The 18,320-nt window shown below is 32.6% G+C and overlaps 1 long non-coding RNA gene across 1 annotated transcript in view; it reads left to right on the top strand.

Moving 5' to 3' along the window:
- LOC142333279 (uncharacterized) overlaps window positions 1-18,320 on the top strand; it is a 770,509-nt gene that overhangs the window by 621,757 nt on the left and 130,432 nt on the right. The gene's annotated exons all lie outside the window — the stretch shown is intronic.

Genomic DNA, 18,320 nt, shown 5'->3' on the forward strand with positions numbered 1-18,320 from the left:
TTACCTTGTATATTAATATATAATTAATATATTAAAATTACCTTGTTATTTTTGTAAAATTAATAAAATTGATTTAAGAATTCTTTAAAAGCGCTTACCGAATGTATATCAATGTTATATAATAAATACCTAACCTTGTATCGCGTATACTATCTCGAAAATTTTGAATTTATAAACATATATGAATATTGTTTTTTCTGTTTCAGGTAGTTAAACATATTTCGATTCGAAAAAAATATTCTGGTAAGTTTTAAGCATATAAATTAATTATAAAGTAGGAAATCTCAAAATCTGTTTACAATTATTTTTTTCGTAAATCTCATTAAACTAAAACATTAGTCATTTCGATTGTTAAAAATTCAAAATTAGTATACCGAATAATTTTTATAAAAAAATTAAAAAAAAAAAACACCTAATCTAAATAAAAAATATATAATGATAAAATATTAACAATAATTAATATCTAACTAACTAATACCAACAAATAATTACAAAACGTTTAATTAAATTTATAAAGTAAATAACTATTAACTGTATGAATTATCGTTTCAATAATTCCAGAAGAAAGCAAGATATAAATTAATAATGAAAACTGTTTAATCAAACATTTAATTCAGATTTCCTACCATCAATTAATATTCATTTCTTACACGGAGTTGGACAAAGATAGCACGATTGCTAAACCAATCACAAAAAAAGGGTGGGGCTGTGTCGGGTCGCATGGCCGTTGGTTTAACGTGAAATGTTACAGACATTGAAAGCAGAGACAATTTAAATTCGTCTGTATCGTTGGACCGTTGATCACCTGGCTATCGATCTGCGGTGTTCCTCCTTCCCGCTAATCCCTCTCACCAGTGACGTAAACTCAAAGTCGTATCGACGAGCTGATCATGTAAGTTATAAAATGACACCGCATGAGACTAATAGTTAGGAAATTATTAAGGCAGGACGATTAGACCTTTTCGTTACGCTACAAATTTCGGTTTTGGTACCCGAATATTTCGGTGTGATTTTAAAGACGTTTCACGTCAAAAATAAATGCCGTTGATTTTCATCGTAGCGTAAGACCGGTGGAATTTTCGTCTAACGCTTTGAAAAATCGCATTAATTATCTTATTCGCTAGGTCAGACTTATGAAGAAACACTGATTTTTCAAAGTTTTCCTTATTTGTCAAATCTGAAAAATTTTAGTAAATGTATTGGCACTGTCCATTCTATTATTCAAGATAAACTGAATTATAGTAAGTGTTGGAAATGGGTTCCTATAACAAAACGTGAAATGAGACGGTTGATTCAAAATCACAGACACCAGAATTCCTATTCTTACGGAACTTCCTATTCTATTCTTGCGGTTGAAATTCCTGTTCTTGCGGTTTTTGGCAGAAGGTACTGATTTTTAGATTAAATAACTGTTGACGAAACTTGGATTCGTTATTTTAGATCGTGGATACTGCTGTTCTTTGGTGGTTGGGTTTCAATTAACCACACATCTCAGGTATGGTCGAACTGAGAATGTACAAGACTACATTTCATTTACACTCATACATATCAACCTCATTCATCCTCTGAAGAATTATCTAAACGGTAGTTACCGGAGGCTAAACAGGAAAAAGAAAGGATTCGTTATTTTCAGTAGGAATCCAATCGTCAAAGCTGGAAATCGAAACATCCAAATTCGACCAGAAGGAAGAATTTAAAACCTACGCTACGACGGTAAAATGATGCTAACGGTGTTTTATTAATATATAGACCTAATTTATTCAGATATTTGGATGAACAGCGCCCGATAAATTGTATTATTGTCCAGGTTTTCTCGGAGAAGACGTAATCTTCTGCCCCCTCACTAAAATAAAGTTAAAAAAAAACACAAGAAGCTCTATTTAAAAGTCTGGTCGGAAGATGTTGTAAAGGATGAGCAGTTATTCCCCAACTCCAACCGAGGAGCCGACATCGCCGGAGACCAGCATGTGGACCCCACAACCTTTTTCAGGGCTACCGTAAGGACGCTATGTATGGGAAATTGATACCAATAATTTTTTAATGGAATTAGGAGATTGCTTGATCACAAATGTAATACAACCTGTTGCCTTTTTTTTTACTTCATTGTACGAAATAAAAGTAGTATTGTGATCGCGAAAAATTTCAGTTTTCAGATTTCAACGGAAATATCCATTTTGATCATCCCGGAATATATTTTGACTAGTTTCGGCGTGATATCTATACGTACGTACGTACATATGTATTTCGCATAACTAAAAAACGATTAGCCGTAAAATATTGTTGAAAAATTTGTTTAAATTTTTGATTTAGAACTGTTGTAACATCTAGTTCTGCACTTCCCCTCTTGATTACAGTCGACTGAATTAAAAGTGTCGAATAAAGTCTAAAATCCATAAAATTATGATTTTGGATTTTTCTTAACTGCATTAATAAGCCTTCATCGAGAGATTTTTAACGATATATCATAAGTGATACTTATTTTCTTTGGTTCCATAGTTATAGCCAAATAAAATTTTAATTAATAAAATATTTGAATCATACAAGGGGTAGGCACATCGGGTTCGAATCCGGCTTCATTTCCTTTTTTTAACCTTTTTTTTTAATTTAAATGTATTGATTTATTAATAATTAACCTCTCTCATTGTAAAAAAAATTACCATAAATAATTAATCATTAATAAAAATAAAAATAAATATGTATATTAAAAAATATCAGATGTAACCATTGAAATAATTTTTATATACTTTTCATTTTTTTTTTTTTTAAATTGCGTTTTTTAATTTAATACTCGTACAAGGATGTCATGTTATATCCACATCAGATTTTGTTTTTTTACTTAATATCCTACTTTTGTCGATCTAGTCTGTGCTTTACTCAAAAATTTTTTTTTCGTATGAAGCTTTTTTATTGCTTTTGTTTGTCTGTATTTAATTAATTTCTTATATCATCCATTATTTTAGAATAGGATGAGAATATTCTTAGGCTTTTATGAATACAGTTGTTTTTTTGTTTTTTTTAATTCGTTCCAGCCCCTAGGATCAAGCATAATGCTGTAATTACGATTTTTTTTCTGTTGTGTTTCATTGCCCTTTCTTCCCAGTATTTTCTTATTTTAAGTGCATTTTCTTTCTTTCTTTTTTTCACACAATTTTAAATTCGAATTTGACGTTTTCTCTTCAACCTGAGGGTCATTTATTTGTTTATCATATCTGCATAACACTTTCTACAGCTTGAATTTTTATATTTCCCTCTTCTACGTCTTTTCTTAAATCTAAACCTATATATATATATATATATATATATATATATATATAGGTTACATTATATTACGTATATCTTTCCTTAATTTCTTTAAACTGGTATTTTTGTGTGGATTTTTTTTTTTGAAAAAAGAAAACGACGAAACAAACAAAACAAGGGAGTAAAAATAAAACAATATGCAATTGGATAAATTAAAGTAAATATGAAACTTGAAGAAATGATGTCAACAAATAAATTGAAAAATTGCAGCTAAATTGATATTTAGAAATTTCAATTATAGTTTTTCTATTTTATTTCTATTACTATTTTTATAGAAATTCAATATCGAATGCCATATATATATATGAACTCGACTTAACGTTATCCTTATACAATAGTGAATTTGTTGGTTTTTTTTTTTTTTTTTTGTTTGGTAACTAATATAAGAGATAAAACGTCTACGCTTATTTTAAATTGAACGTAAAATAAATTAAATATGGGGATTTTTCCCCAATATGAAATATTTTCTGGTTATAAATTCTGAAAAATAGATATTGTAATTAAAACGTGTTTACTGCATATCTTTATGTAAAAAATATACTTTTTTTTAACAAATATTTAATTATAAAATTAATTATATAATAATTATGAAATTAAGAGTGAAAATATTCTATTCTTTTTTTAATATTCAGTGTATAAAAATGAAAATCTATTAATTAACATTTCGATCGTTAAATAATCATTTTCAATAGATATTGAAATAAATGAATTTTACAGAGTTATCATAAAAGAATGGTGCGGTTTTGAACATTGTTTAAATTAAAACAGAATTACTTACAGTTTATGTTTTTTATTTTTCAAATTTGTCGTCTCAAACATTTTTTTACATAATTAATAAATTTCAATATGTGCGCCCTTAGTCGCTCGACAAATGTCCAAACTATACTCAACTTCTCTCCAAACATTAGTTAACATTTTTTCCTTAACGATTGTCATTGCTTCATTAATCCTGTTTTTTAAGCGGTTTAGGTCGCGAATTTTTTGTGTATAAACAACGCTTTTGATGTACCTCCACAAGAAAAAATCGCAAGGTGTCAGGTCTGGACTCCTTGGAGGCCAAAGTACGGGTCCTTGCCGTCCTATCCATCGATCTCCAAATTTTTCGTTCAAAGCGTCTGTGACCGATGCATTGAAGTGCGGAGGAGCACCATCTTGTTGGAAATGAAGTCGATGAATGTTTTCGAGTTCATCCGGCTGAGGATTTGGTTAGCTGGCATTTCTCCCACCACCACCCCATTCGCTCGCCCTAGAGCATAGACCAAATGTTCCGTGCCAAAAAACGGCTACTGTGCCTCTAAAAAGCGGTATAGCGACCTCGATCCTATCTGCTCCTAATGAGCTACCTATCTTGCGTGAGCGAATTAAGCAGGGTGCCGTACAGCACCCGCTTAAGTGTCCCAGTCGCTCACTTGTCAACAATAAAACTAAATCGGGGAGGCGCACCCCTTGTTACAATTAAAACTATTGAAGTTCTTATATCTAAAAGGCAGCAATTTAGGCTGCCACGCCTCGGTCGCTGTATGCCAGCTAGTACCTGTCCACCATTTAACAGCGCTTGGAGCTAGTTTGGCTGGTGGCCAGCCATTACTTCAAGGAAGAATTCCTACAACAGAGCTTAGGAGTTATTATTACATTACACAACCCTTAAAATTAACGATGATGGTTGAACATAGCAACCTCATCGAGGAACTCCCACACGGTCCGACAATGCGGCTCTCGCCGCATTGACTCGCCGTTTGTGAGCGGCTAAATTTCCCCCCGACCTCTAAGTTCCAGAGTGGCTCGATCTCTGCACCCCCCCCCCCCCAAGAGCAGGGCAGTCGAATATCATATGCACGTTCGACTGGACCTCCCCGCAGACACACAACTCATCAGCCACCAGGCGAAACCGAAACAGATATCAGGTTTACATGATTGGTGAGCACCCGGGCACCCGACGCCCTTAAAAACGAATTCGAGGCATACCATCCCCCCAGATCCTGTATAAAACTATACAAGGATGTTCCCTTAGTCGTGGTGTGCCATTCAAGCTGCCATGTCTCCATCGCGAGGCTCCATAGCCTCTTCCGCAGACGGGAGATGGGCAACTGTACGAAATTTTGTTCCGGTGCATTGTGATCACCGTTCCGCTCCGGTTCTGGCCCGGCTCGAAACCGCATCCCAAATGCCTCGGCCTCCCGACCTCTTCGCAACTTCCACATGACTCCTCGAACTTTCACCACTAAATCGATTGGGAGAGCCTTTCCCAATACAGTAGTAGCCTCGTAGGAGGTTGTTTTAAATACACCAGTGCATACTATCATGGCTCTGCGCTGGGCACTCCTTAAATTTTGAAGCAGTGCTCTATTTCTTTCCAACCTATGCGCCCAAACTGGCGCCGCGTATGCGATCATACTTTCGAAAACGCCTCGGTACACCAAGTACATTTGGCGGCCCGACAGCCCGTAATCCTTCCGAGCAATCCTCCTTAGCTTATCCGGCTGAGGAAAGGAATATTCCGTTAACATGTCGAGATACGCAACTCCATTAATTGTTTTTTCGGCAAAGAAGAAAGGCCCTATTACACGATATCGCACCACACCAAACATTAACTTTAGGCGAATCGCGTTGTTTCTCGATAATTGCGTGTGGGTTTTCAGAGCCCCATATTCGTGAATTGTGTCTGTTAACGCATCCATTCACATGGAATGTAGCTTCGTCTGTAAAATTTATATCGTCTAAAAACGATTCGTTTTCACTTATTCTGTCCGACATTTCAACAGCGAAATCTTAACGTTTTACACTATCGGGTTTCAATTCCTGCAGTATCTGGAATTTATAAGCGTGTAATTTCAGTTTTTTGCGTAAAACTTTATGAACTGTTGATTTTGGAATACCTAATTCGACGTTTCGACGGGGGATGGGCTTCCCAGGACTTCTAATTGCCGATCGTCTAATTAGTTCAACCGTTTCGTCTGGTACACTCGGTCTGCCGGTTGATTTCTGTTTCTTAACCGATCCGGTTTCTTTGAATCATTTGAACCGACGTGTTATGTTACTTTTGTGTGGTGGATCTCTTCCGAATTCACGTCGAAACGCACGTTGAACTAAAATTACGAATTTTAATTCAGCCATCAATAAAACACACTTTGCTTTGTCTTTATCCCAGAACATAGTAACTCGCTAAACTCACCGCAACAACAATAAAATAACTGACGTTGTGGTTACAACTGCTGATAAACAAACTTTTGGGTTGGAGGCTTTCAGGGATACCAATATAACATCTAGAAATTTCCCTACAATCTTCCTATGGATTACTGAAACCGCACCATTCTTTTATGATAACCCTGTATTTAATCCTTAAGAGATGTTCCTAAGAAAAAAATACCTTAATTAGGCGAAATATCGAGATACTAAGGGTGACCTTTCTCTACAGTCTAACCTCCTTGACCTTTAAATGTGAAAATTTCATTTACTGTCCCATACGTGGACGAAATCTTACCGAATTTGGTAAAAATCGGTTCACTAGTTCTGGAGATATAAGGTGAATTAGAGGCCAATATCGAATATACGAACATCAACATCCGGAAAATTTCTATCCGGTTTTTGGGGTTCCTTAGATGTTCCAGGTGATTAATTAAGTATCTCAAATTTAAGAATTATTTATATTTTCAATATTAAAGGTCATAATTTAATTTCTTTTTATTAATTTTTTTTTTTTTTTGGCTTGATGATATCACCACATAAGCTTGAACTTGCGAGTTGGATATGGAAATGGAATTTTATAGCGTATGAAATATGCCATGTCACATTTCAGATTGATTTATTTTTATTGATTCCATAAATTAATGTATCTAATATTAGTATAACAATATTTTTTATTTAAACCCGTCAGGTTGGTCTAGCTGATTTCGAATTTGAGAGTTCTAAGGTTCAAATCCTTGTAATAGTAATTAATTTTATACCGATTTGAATACTTAGATCGTGGATACCGATGTTCTTTGGTGGGTATTTTTTTGCGCAGGAGGAAGAATCTGCACCCAGACGCCCAGCAGCCCTCATTACTGGGTGTGTGAGATTCCCGTAAGAGATGGGGACTCGCTAAATAAAAAAAAACTTCTCCTATGAGACAAAACGTCCCAATACCCGCCCCGATAGCATTAACCCGGGACGCATTGTTCACCGCACGGTTCTCCTGAAAACCGTTTCAGGAGTCTCACATACCTCATCTAAGGCAGTGATCCGATGGTCCCTGTCACCTCCGCATACAAGCTGTCCCTTCCCGGCCTTCCCTATGTATACTTGACCCTCCTGCTGGAAAGAATCTGTAATCTTTGCATACAGCGCACTCTGGGAGATGTAGAAGATAGGCCGCTCTACAGCACCGTCATATCAATAGGTGATGTCAAACGACGTGCTTATCGACGATCTAGGGTGCAAGTAGATCCAGAAGTCCCAAACACTTCATCGGTGTTGGCGAACCGGAAACCCCCCCACTACCACTATGCTCGGGCTGTGGTGGTTGGGTTTAATAAATCACACGTCTCAGGAACGGTCGATCTGAGACTGTACAAAACTACATTTACATTCATACATATCATCCTCATCCATCCTCTGAAGTAATACGTAACAGTGGTTCCAGAGGCTAAACAGAAAATAAAAAATTAAACTTTTTTTATTAAAAGCTTTAATAATTTTTTTTTTTAATTTAAATAATATTACATTTTTGATCGCTATTTTGGTTTAAATAGTCAAAATTTATCAGTATCATATAACCATATGTCCTATTTTTTAATTTTTTAGCCGCCCATGCTCTCCGCCAACCCTAAAAGTTGATTACTCTAAACCGGTGTTAACTGAGTTAGCTTCTCTCATTGAAGAAGATTTCCAAAGAGAATTGGGATACCACAAATAAAATTAATAATTTTATAATGATACTCTTAAAGTGAAATTAGATATTTATATAGATTACTTTTTCTTTTTTTTTTTTGCAAACTGATACGCTGACACAATGTAATGAAAATAGCGACATAACGATTTTATATCTTTTTAATGACCGATGCAGCTGGTATTATATGAACATACACGACCATCCGGTTCGTGTAGCTATAAAACTTTAATGAAAACAATATCAAGTTTTATGGTTTTATTGATACTAGAATATACAATATTTTATATACCCTATCGCTCAATAAATTTTACCAATAAACCGACCGTTCTAGCTTTTGTACTCGATATTTGATGAAAACCAATTCTATATGATGTATCCATGCGTGAGTGGTTTTAACAGCTATTGTGTTTATTAATAATTTACAGTACATGTTAAAACAATCGATTTTAAATAAATCGATATTCGTTCTGGTATCCTGAACCGGAATGAATTTACCTTCTGCTGTCCACATTAATTAAAAATTTTACCTTATTTTTTATTTTTTTTTAGGTTAATCCTGTAGATTTTACAATGAGATTCTTATAAACAATAACTAACCTGCATTCTTAACGTTATCAAACTACTAAAGAAAATCTTGGCAGATTGATATTCAAATAAAATATATCAAATATTACACTTAAATTTTATAAGGAACAAAAAAATTCGTTAAATTATCCAATCCGTTGCGATATAGATTTCTTTAATCTTAGCCCAATTATGGAACCCCAATAAAAGGTTTTTATTCGGCTCTCCGACCACTTATGTATGTTGATTTGTAATTATATAACTACAGAATCAATGTACTGTTTGATTTGTATTAAATTGGCATTAAGAAATGTTAAGTTTTCTCAACATGCCGCAGTTTGTATATTATATATAACATATAAATAGTAAAATTCAGCTTACCAACAATATAAATGCTTAAATCATTCGAGCGCTTTCGGATCTTCATCCATCCTCAGGAATATCCAGTTGTTTATATATTATACAGAGTGTTTTTAAAACGGAGACTGGCTATACTTTTCCGGATTCTACTTGTAAAACTAAACTAAAAATATCCTTAGGGAAAATGGTAATTTCTCTTCGTTCTCACCCTGTCCGCCATTTTTATATAAAAATGTATATATCAAGTTGGGAAAGATAATACATATTAATATTTGGTATGCGTCTCGGTAATAAAATTTTACACTTAGCAAAAAATCAGGAATTAAATACCTTGGCAAATTATAAAATGGTGGACAAGTTTATTTTTCAATCCGTTATATATCCATAAATATTAGTTTAAATTTGTTATTTACTAAAATATTAAGCCTTTTACTTTGAAAAAATAACATTTTATTTTTTAAAATTGCTTCACAAATAACCGAGTAACGGCTGAAAATGTTTGTTGTAATTTTATGTCTGTCATGTCCACTTTACGTTCAGTTCGATTAAGAATTAATTGTTTTTATTTATTGTTAATTCTAGTATTGTAAATTACTATCATATTAAGTAATAAGTTTTCTCACAATAATAAACCTAATAATTGACACAAAATTACAACTGTTTTCTTCCGTAACTCGACTATTGGTTAACCGATTTAAAAAAAATATTTACCATTTTGTTCTAAATAAAAGGCTTAATATTTTAGTATATAACAGATTTTGATAAAACTAATATTTATGGAGATATAACAGATTGAAAAATATGCATGACGGCTATTTTGTAATTTACGTAGGTATTTAATTCCTGTTTTTTTTTTTGTCTTCAGTCATTTGACTGGTTTGATGCAGCTCTCCCAGATTCCCTATCTAGTGCTAGTCGTTTCATTTCAGTATACCCTCTACATCCTACATCCCCAACAAATTGTTTTACATACTCCAAACGTGGCCTGCCTACACAATTTTTCCCTTCTACCTGTCCTTCCACTATTAAAGCGACTATTTCAGGATGCCTTAGTATGTGGCCTATAAGTCTGTCTCTTCTTTTAACTATATTTTTCCAAATGCTTGTTTCTTCATCTATTTGCCGCAATACCTCTTCATTTGTCACTTTATCCACCCATCTGATTTTTAACATTCTCCTACAGCACCGCATTTCAAAAGCTTCTAATCTTTTCTTCTCAGATACTCCGATCGTCCAAGTTTCACTTCCATATAAAGCGACACTCCAAACATACACTTTCAAAAATCTTAGCCTGACATTTAAATTCATTTTTGATGTAAACAAATTATATTTCTTACTGAAGGCTCGTTTAGCTTGTGCTATTCGGCATTTTATATCGCTCCTGCTTCGTCCATCTTTAGTAGTTTTACTTCCCAAATAACAAAATTCTTCTACCTCCATAATCTTTTCTCCTCCTATTTTCACATTCAGTGGTCCATCTTTGTTATTTCTGCTACATTTCATTACTTTTGTTTTGTTCTTGTTTATTTTCACGCGATAGTTCTTGCGTAGGACTTCATCTATGCCGTTCATTGTTTCTTCTAAATCCTTTTTACTCTCGGCTAGAATTACTATATCATCAGCAAATCGTAGCATCTTTATCGTTTCACCTTGTACTGTTACTCCGAATCTAAATTGTTCTTTAACATCATTAACTGCTAGTTCCATGTAAAGATTAAAAAGTAACGGAGATAGGGAACATCCTTGTCGGACTCCCTTTCTTATGAGGGCTTCTTTCTTATGTTCTTCAATTGTTATTGTTGCTGTTTGGTTCCTGTACATGTTAGCAATTGTTCTTCTATCTCTGTATTTGAACCCTAATTTTTTTAAAATGCTGAACATTTTATTCCAGTCTACGTTATCGAAAGCCTTTTCTAGGTCTATAAACGCCAAGTATGTTGGTTTGTTTTTCTTTAATCTTCCTTCTACTATTAATCTGAGGCCTAAAATTGCTTCCCTTGTCCCTATACTTTTCCTGAAACCAAATTGGTCTTCTCCTAACACTTCTTCCACTCTCCTCTCAATTCTTCTGTATAAAATTCTAGTTAAGATTTTTGATGCATGACTAGTTAAACTAATTGTTCTGTATTCTTCACATTTATCTGCCCCTGCTTTCTTTGGTATCATAACTATAACACTTTTTTTGAAGTCTGATGGAAATTCCCCATTTTCATAAATATTACACACCAGTTTGTATAATCTATCAATCGCTTCCTCACCTGCACTGCGCAGTAATTCTACAGGTATTCCGTCTATTCCAGGAGCCTTTCTGCCATTTAAATCTTTTAATGCTCTCTTAAATTCAGATCTCAGTATTAATTCCTGATATTTTGCTAATTTTAAAACTTTATTACCATGACGCTTATCAAATATTAATATGGTTAATCTATTTAAACTTGAGATATAAATTTTTATATAAAAATGGTTGTCAGGGGGAGAACGAAGGAGAAATTGCTATTTTTCCTAAGAATATTGTTTGTTTAGACTTAGAGAGTACCGTACTCCACAGGGTATAAGAAAACGGCCTCATTCCATATTAAACGAACCACTGTGAAGAGGCGGTACGAGAGTCAAAAAATGACAAACCAGGCTTAAGAGCCTCTATAACGCGTAACCTATAAACGGAAACCACGCGAAAATACCGGCCACGAAAGTGACCGTTTTCGCAATTAAATTTTGTTTAAACTATAAAAAGCTAGACAACACCCCACACCGTCCCACGAAGAGACCACAATTTCATTTAGTCAGGATATGCGACTCGCTTCGGAGAACGGGGCGCATTTCTCCCTCCTAATAACTAGGGCTCCAGTAGGCGCGCTCCTGCTAGTCCATTGGTGCTCTTACCGAAAGGACTGCAGCGGATGGACTGAAGGGGAATCACGCCGCGATTACTAGACTCAAAAGCTTAGTCTCTCACGGTCATAACCGGTAAATAAATTTCACGATGGTCCATACGGATAGGAACGCAAATTACCAAATCCGTCCATAAATAAAACTTAAAATTTATAACCGCCACTAAATAATCGATGAAATCCGTCCGATAATAGAAAGAGTATGTCCCTTACAGCAGCAAGGGACATTGTCCAGGCTCTGCGATCTGTAGGGAGAAATATTGAAACTCCCGCCATTCTTGCGTTCCGTTCCGTTCCTTTAGTTTTACAAGTAGAATCCGAAAAAGTATAGCCAGTCCATCATTTTTGAAACATTCTGTATATAATATACCAACGGTGCCACTTTGAGAAAACTTAACCAAAATATAACGGCAATGAAATTCTTTAATTTAAAATTAAAATTGCACACAATTTATATAATTGGGTATTCCTGTGGATGGATGAAGATGCGAAAGCTTTTTAATGATTTAAACATCTATAATGTTGGTAAGCTGAACTTTATTATTTATATATTATAACCCAAAAAAAAACGTTTCCAAGAAGAAAAAGTAAGATTGCATATATGAAAAATTATTGGGAGAAAATGGATAAGAGTAAATTACATTAGATTCGTCTTAGTCATGCAAATAACGTCCCAGACATACAGGTATTCCTGATGATTTTACTTAATCAGACAGGTATATTTTTCTGATTAAAGTAATTTTTCTAAAAAGTCCGTAAACGCTTTACTTTCGAGTTACATCTAACAAAAAATTTAACTCGATTACTTTGGGCATTGTATTTTTAGAATTTTTACTATTTTGAATTATTATTATAAATAATAATAATAATAATATTTATTATTAATAATTTAATATTATCTTTCTACGATTGTTTTATAACTTTTGAATTACGCGGCTAGAACCTGATGAAATAGATTTTCTTTATGATACAGATGTTTATGTGATCAAAAGCCTACTTTTTTCAACTACTGACCGGTCAGAAGCGAATATTTTTTAGTGTATCGGCTGTTTTTTTTACATTGGTTTTAATCCGATTTAGTAATTAACTAGCATGGTTTTATACGGATTTGAATACTATATCGTATACATCGGTGTTCTTTGGTGGTCGGGCTTCAATTAACCACACATCTCTGGAATGGTCACCCTGAGACTGTACAAGACTACATTTCATTTACATTCATACATATCATCCTCTGAAGTAATACCTTACTTAAAAGGTGGTTTCGGAGACTAAACAAATAAAGAAAGAAAGTAATTAACAAGCAGAGGGTAATCTGAAAGTACACCGATAGGCAATTAAATTTATATCTTACATTGATTATCCTTTTGTAAATTATATTGGATTCTGAGGAAGAAATGTCTTTAACATAGATCGATATTAAATAAATTGGAGAAATTATGATATTACTCATAACAACTACTTCCATACAAATGTATTTTTTTTTTAAATCTAAGAAAATTATTTCGTATTATTGTTGATTTAAATAAATAATTCCAATATTTTCTCAGCCGTAGAAAAAATACGGTATGCAATTCTCTATAATGGTAACTGATCCATTATCATGAGGTTTACGACACTCTCAAAGGCTCGTAAACTAACTTCGCACTCGTACATTAATGGCTATCATAATAAGCCACAATGTACTATTTATAATGTACCGGTTGCATAATGTACAATAGTACATTATTAACTCAGTTCTTATTTTTAGTAACAATTTTTTTTGTAAATTTTAGTATAAATCGAAGACACGTGCTTAAAAGAGATTAATATAAGACTGCTATAATTTTATTGCTTTAATAAAACGTTTTAAGCAACATTTGACCAAACTATTTTTTTTACCAAGAAAATTATACTGAGTAATGAATGTTTAGAAAAAAAATCAACATTTTTAATAAAATTGACAAAATGATGTTTGTTTCATGAAAATTATACTGCATTTAAAGTACAATTACTGAAATAAACGTTTTTATTAAAAATTTTGATTAGTGGATAAAAAATTGTAATTTATTAATTATCCAACAATTATTCCATTCATTAATGTTTTCGTAAATGAATAATCTATGGGGCAGTTGTACAAAAGAGTTTGATCCAAAAAATAATAAATAAGAATAATTACAAATTAACCTACATAGCATGCAAAACCTTACTTAAATAGTAAAATTATTCACATCACCACCTTATACCTGTACAAGGTTTTATGTTTTCTTCGTAATCTCAAAAATTTTAACTAAACAATTTGATGTGGACAATACGCGACTTCCTTGTACGCCTGTTAAATTATATATACACATTTTTTAAAATTAAAAGTACATACAATTTTTTTCATTAATAACTTCTGATGTATTTTATTTTTATTTTTTTTTATTATTGTTGAATTATTTATTTTAAAAATATTTTTAAATCAATTTTACCTTTTGATTACAATCGACTGAACTAATGTCCAAAAAATGAACCAAAATAAAAACAAAATTGAATTTTGGAATTTTTTTTAACTGCAGTAATCGTAAGTTGTACTTATATTCATTGGTTTCAAAGTTATAGCCGAATGGAATTTTAATTATGAATAATGTAATATTTGGATCTTAGGGGAAGGAACATCGGTTTGAATCAGAACCAATGTGCTTTCATCTCCTTTTTTTAGTTTTTTTTTTTTATTAAATATACTGATTTATTAATAATTATTAAACTCCCACAAAAAAAAAAATTACGATGAATAAAAATAAGAAAGAAAAAATGTATATATGTACGTGTATCAGAAGTTATTAATGATACAGAATTTTATGTACTTTTCATTTTAAAATATGTGTATATGTAATTTAATAGGTGTACAAGGAAGTTATGTGGTGTCCACATCAGATTTATTTATATTAACTCTTCTAATATAATTTAAAATTTTTGTAACCTTTTTCCAGCATAGTTGATTTTTCTTTATTGGATATAATTAATCCTTAATAATTAAAATGCAGTATCATCCTGATATTATGAGAAATTTTAAGAGCCGTGGATGCCCATTAGCTGTGAGCAGTCATTAAATAAAATATCTAAAAAATAATTAATCTCGATCAATAATTGTAAATTGAAGAAATTATTTTTTTATAATATCATACTTGCCGCTCGGTAGGTCCTTTGCACATGGACCTTCTCTGTTTTCCGCTAGTCCCAGCTAAATTGTATTATTTTCATAACTCCAATTTTTTACTAGATCTTTTGTAATCTTAATTATTTTTTACATCTTTTTGTGATCCTTCCAATTCGCTTTCTTATCCTTAATTGTTATTCGCTTTTGTCCTTCTTAATTCTCCTCATTACTTCTTTATGCCCGCATTTTAAATACCACCTGCATTTTTTTTGTTTTTTTCTATTGGATCCGTGTTTCACACTTATAAAAATCATGTTCTAAATGTAATATTTCAAGAGTTGCTGCTCAGAATCTTATTTCATCTTACTGCATAACAATTTTTTATCAAAAACTTCTTTAGCCTATGCAATTTTACTTTTTGTTTCGTTTTCATTTTTATAATCTTGAGTTAAATAATACTAGCGCTTTTTTAAATACTTATATTACCGCAGTACTTATTTTATTTGTTCGATTATTTCTTCCCTTTTGTAGACACTCATTGTGTTCTAGTTTCATTACTTTTACTTCGTAGTACCGTTGGTTTAGAGCAATGCTGCAAGCAGGAAACTATGGTAATCAATCAGAAACTGAGGTACGGTTTTTTTGTTCATTTCTGGACGTTTTAACCCAGGAAACCCGAAAACAAAAGAAAGTGGGAGGGGGTAATTTTCGTATACGTATGGGTTGGCATGTTTGAAGTTTACTAGATTTTTTGATGAAATTCTGTACAGATTCCTGTATATGGAGAAATTTATTAGTAAAAATAAGGAGCAATATCTTCAAGGGATCAGGTAAATATTTTTTTGGGTCAATTTTCTCAAGATTTTGCAGATGCAAAGATATCCAAACTTTATATTACGCTCAGTACATGCAATTATGTTTATTTTACCATCTTAAAAAAAAAAATTGACTCAAAATTCCCTCTTACCCGAAAATTGAAAATCTATCTTTTTATTTATTGCATATTTTTTAACCGAATATTTTTGTCTTCCCAAGCATACTAATAGTGGAAGTGACCCAAAAAACCACGTCAGGGATAATATTGGAAGTGGGGGAGTCGACAAAAGTTTAAAAATATTGATTTTTTGTTAACTTGGTTAACTTTTTTTTATTTATTTTCATGTATCATTATTTTTCCACTATGTATAAGAATAAATAACCAATGCCAGCAAAATATTACAACTTTATTATTGTCAGCTTTCTTTTCCTTATGTTTTCATATTCAGTCAAGTCTCTTCCAATTTTATTTATACGCTGCTTTATGAAAATAAATTTTTGCTGACTGTCGTAGTCGAGTAGATAGCGTCTCGGCATTTTGTGTGGAGGTACCGGGTTTGAATCCCGATATGGCATGGCATCTTTTCAGCGGAATAATGACCATATCTGTTGATGCTCGCTCTTTCATAACAGAAAAAACTAATTTCCGAAATTTTATTTTCTTCAGTCATTTGGCTGGTTTGATGCAGTCTCCAAGATTCCCTATCTAGTGCTGCTAGTCGTTTCATTTCGGTATACCCTCTACATCCTACATCCCTAACAATCTGTTTTACATATTGCAAACGTTGTCTGCCTGCACAATTTTTTCCTTCTACCTGTCCCTTCAGTATTAAAGCGACTATTCCAGGATGCCTCAATATATGGCGATAAGTTTGTCTCTTCTTTTAACTATGTTTTTCTAAATGCTTCTTCTTCATCGATTTGCCGCAATATCTCTTTATTTGTCACTTTATCCACCCTTCTGATTTTTAACATTCTCCTATTCTTCGCAGGTACTCCGATAGTCCAAGTTTCACTTCCACATAAAGCTACGCTCCAAACATATACTTTCAAAAATCTTTTCCTAACGTTTAAATTAATTTTTGACTGAAATCTCGTTTTGCCTGTGCTATTCGGCATTTTATATCGCTTCTGCTTCGTCCATCTTTGGTAATTCTATTTCCAAATAACAAAATTCTTCGACCTCCATAATCTTCTCTCTTCCTATTTTTACATTCACTGCCTCATCTTATTTTCGAAATATTTTTCCTTAAATACGATCACGTATAATATTTAATCGGATATTAATTTATTTTTTCCGCTTATAAAAATTTAGTAGAAAATACTCTCGTATTTAAAATTCATTTTAAACCTATAATATCAAATTATCGTATGTTTTATCATTTATCTGTAATACCAAATTTTGACTTCTTTTTTATTGTTCTATTGACCTCTTTTAGGTTTATATAGATTAATACAACAAAACATAATTTATTCCCAGTTTTTGGATCTAATAATTTGATAATTAAGATAACATTTTCTGTATAGAAGCTTTCATTGTTTGTATCAATCTGCTTTTGATATCTTACTTATTTAGTCCATCCTTTGTAATTTTACTGCCTAAATAACAAAATGTTTCAACATCTAGCATATAATCTTCTCCTTTTCTCTACCATTAATTCATCTTTATTCCTTTTCAAGTCACATTTCATTATCTTTGTTTTACTTAAGAGAAATTGAATTTCTCTCGCAGTAGAAATCATAATGTTTAGTATTTCTTCCGACTTCTCTGTAATCGTTACGTATAAATTACTGTATCAAATGCAAATCTTCAAATACATATTTTACTTAAAAAGTTTTTGCTATATTTTCTTTATTAGCTATTCTTTCCACTGCAATACTTTTTTTATTATAATAGTTTTTTGTCTAATTAACATCTTTACACTCACAGAAGCAACTCTGATTTATGTTTAAATCCTACAACATTTGAAACAAACGTTATAAAGACAGAGACTGTGTAAACCAACAAATTAACGTATGACGTCTGTTCAATAAATAACCGAACGTTTTTAATTATGCGCCAACGGAGATATTTAGTGACGTGCGGTTGGCATTATTGTGTTTCGCATAACCTCCTCTGTAACTAGATCTTGAATTGTTGATAGTAACGTGCAATTTTTTGATGATTGAACTTTTACCTCAATTCGTAGCCGTAAACCCAGCTTTCGTCTCCCGTTACGATCCTTCACATGAATGTTTCATCGTCATCGACTTCGTCAAGGAGTTGCCAGCAATTATCCACTCGATGTTCATTCTGGTGTTCGGCCATGAAACCAGAAACAAACTTTGCTGCAACTCGATGCATCTTCAATTTTTCAGTCAAAATGTCATGGCATGATCTAACAGAGATGCCAAACTT

The sequence above is a fragment of the Lycorma delicatula genome, chromosome 12 (assembly GCF_047948215.1).
Source record: "Lycorma delicatula isolate Av1 chromosome 12, ASM4794821v1, whole genome shotgun sequence".
Taxonomy (NCBI): Eukaryota; Metazoa; Arthropoda; class Insecta; order Hemiptera; family Fulgoridae; genus Lycorma; species Lycorma delicatula.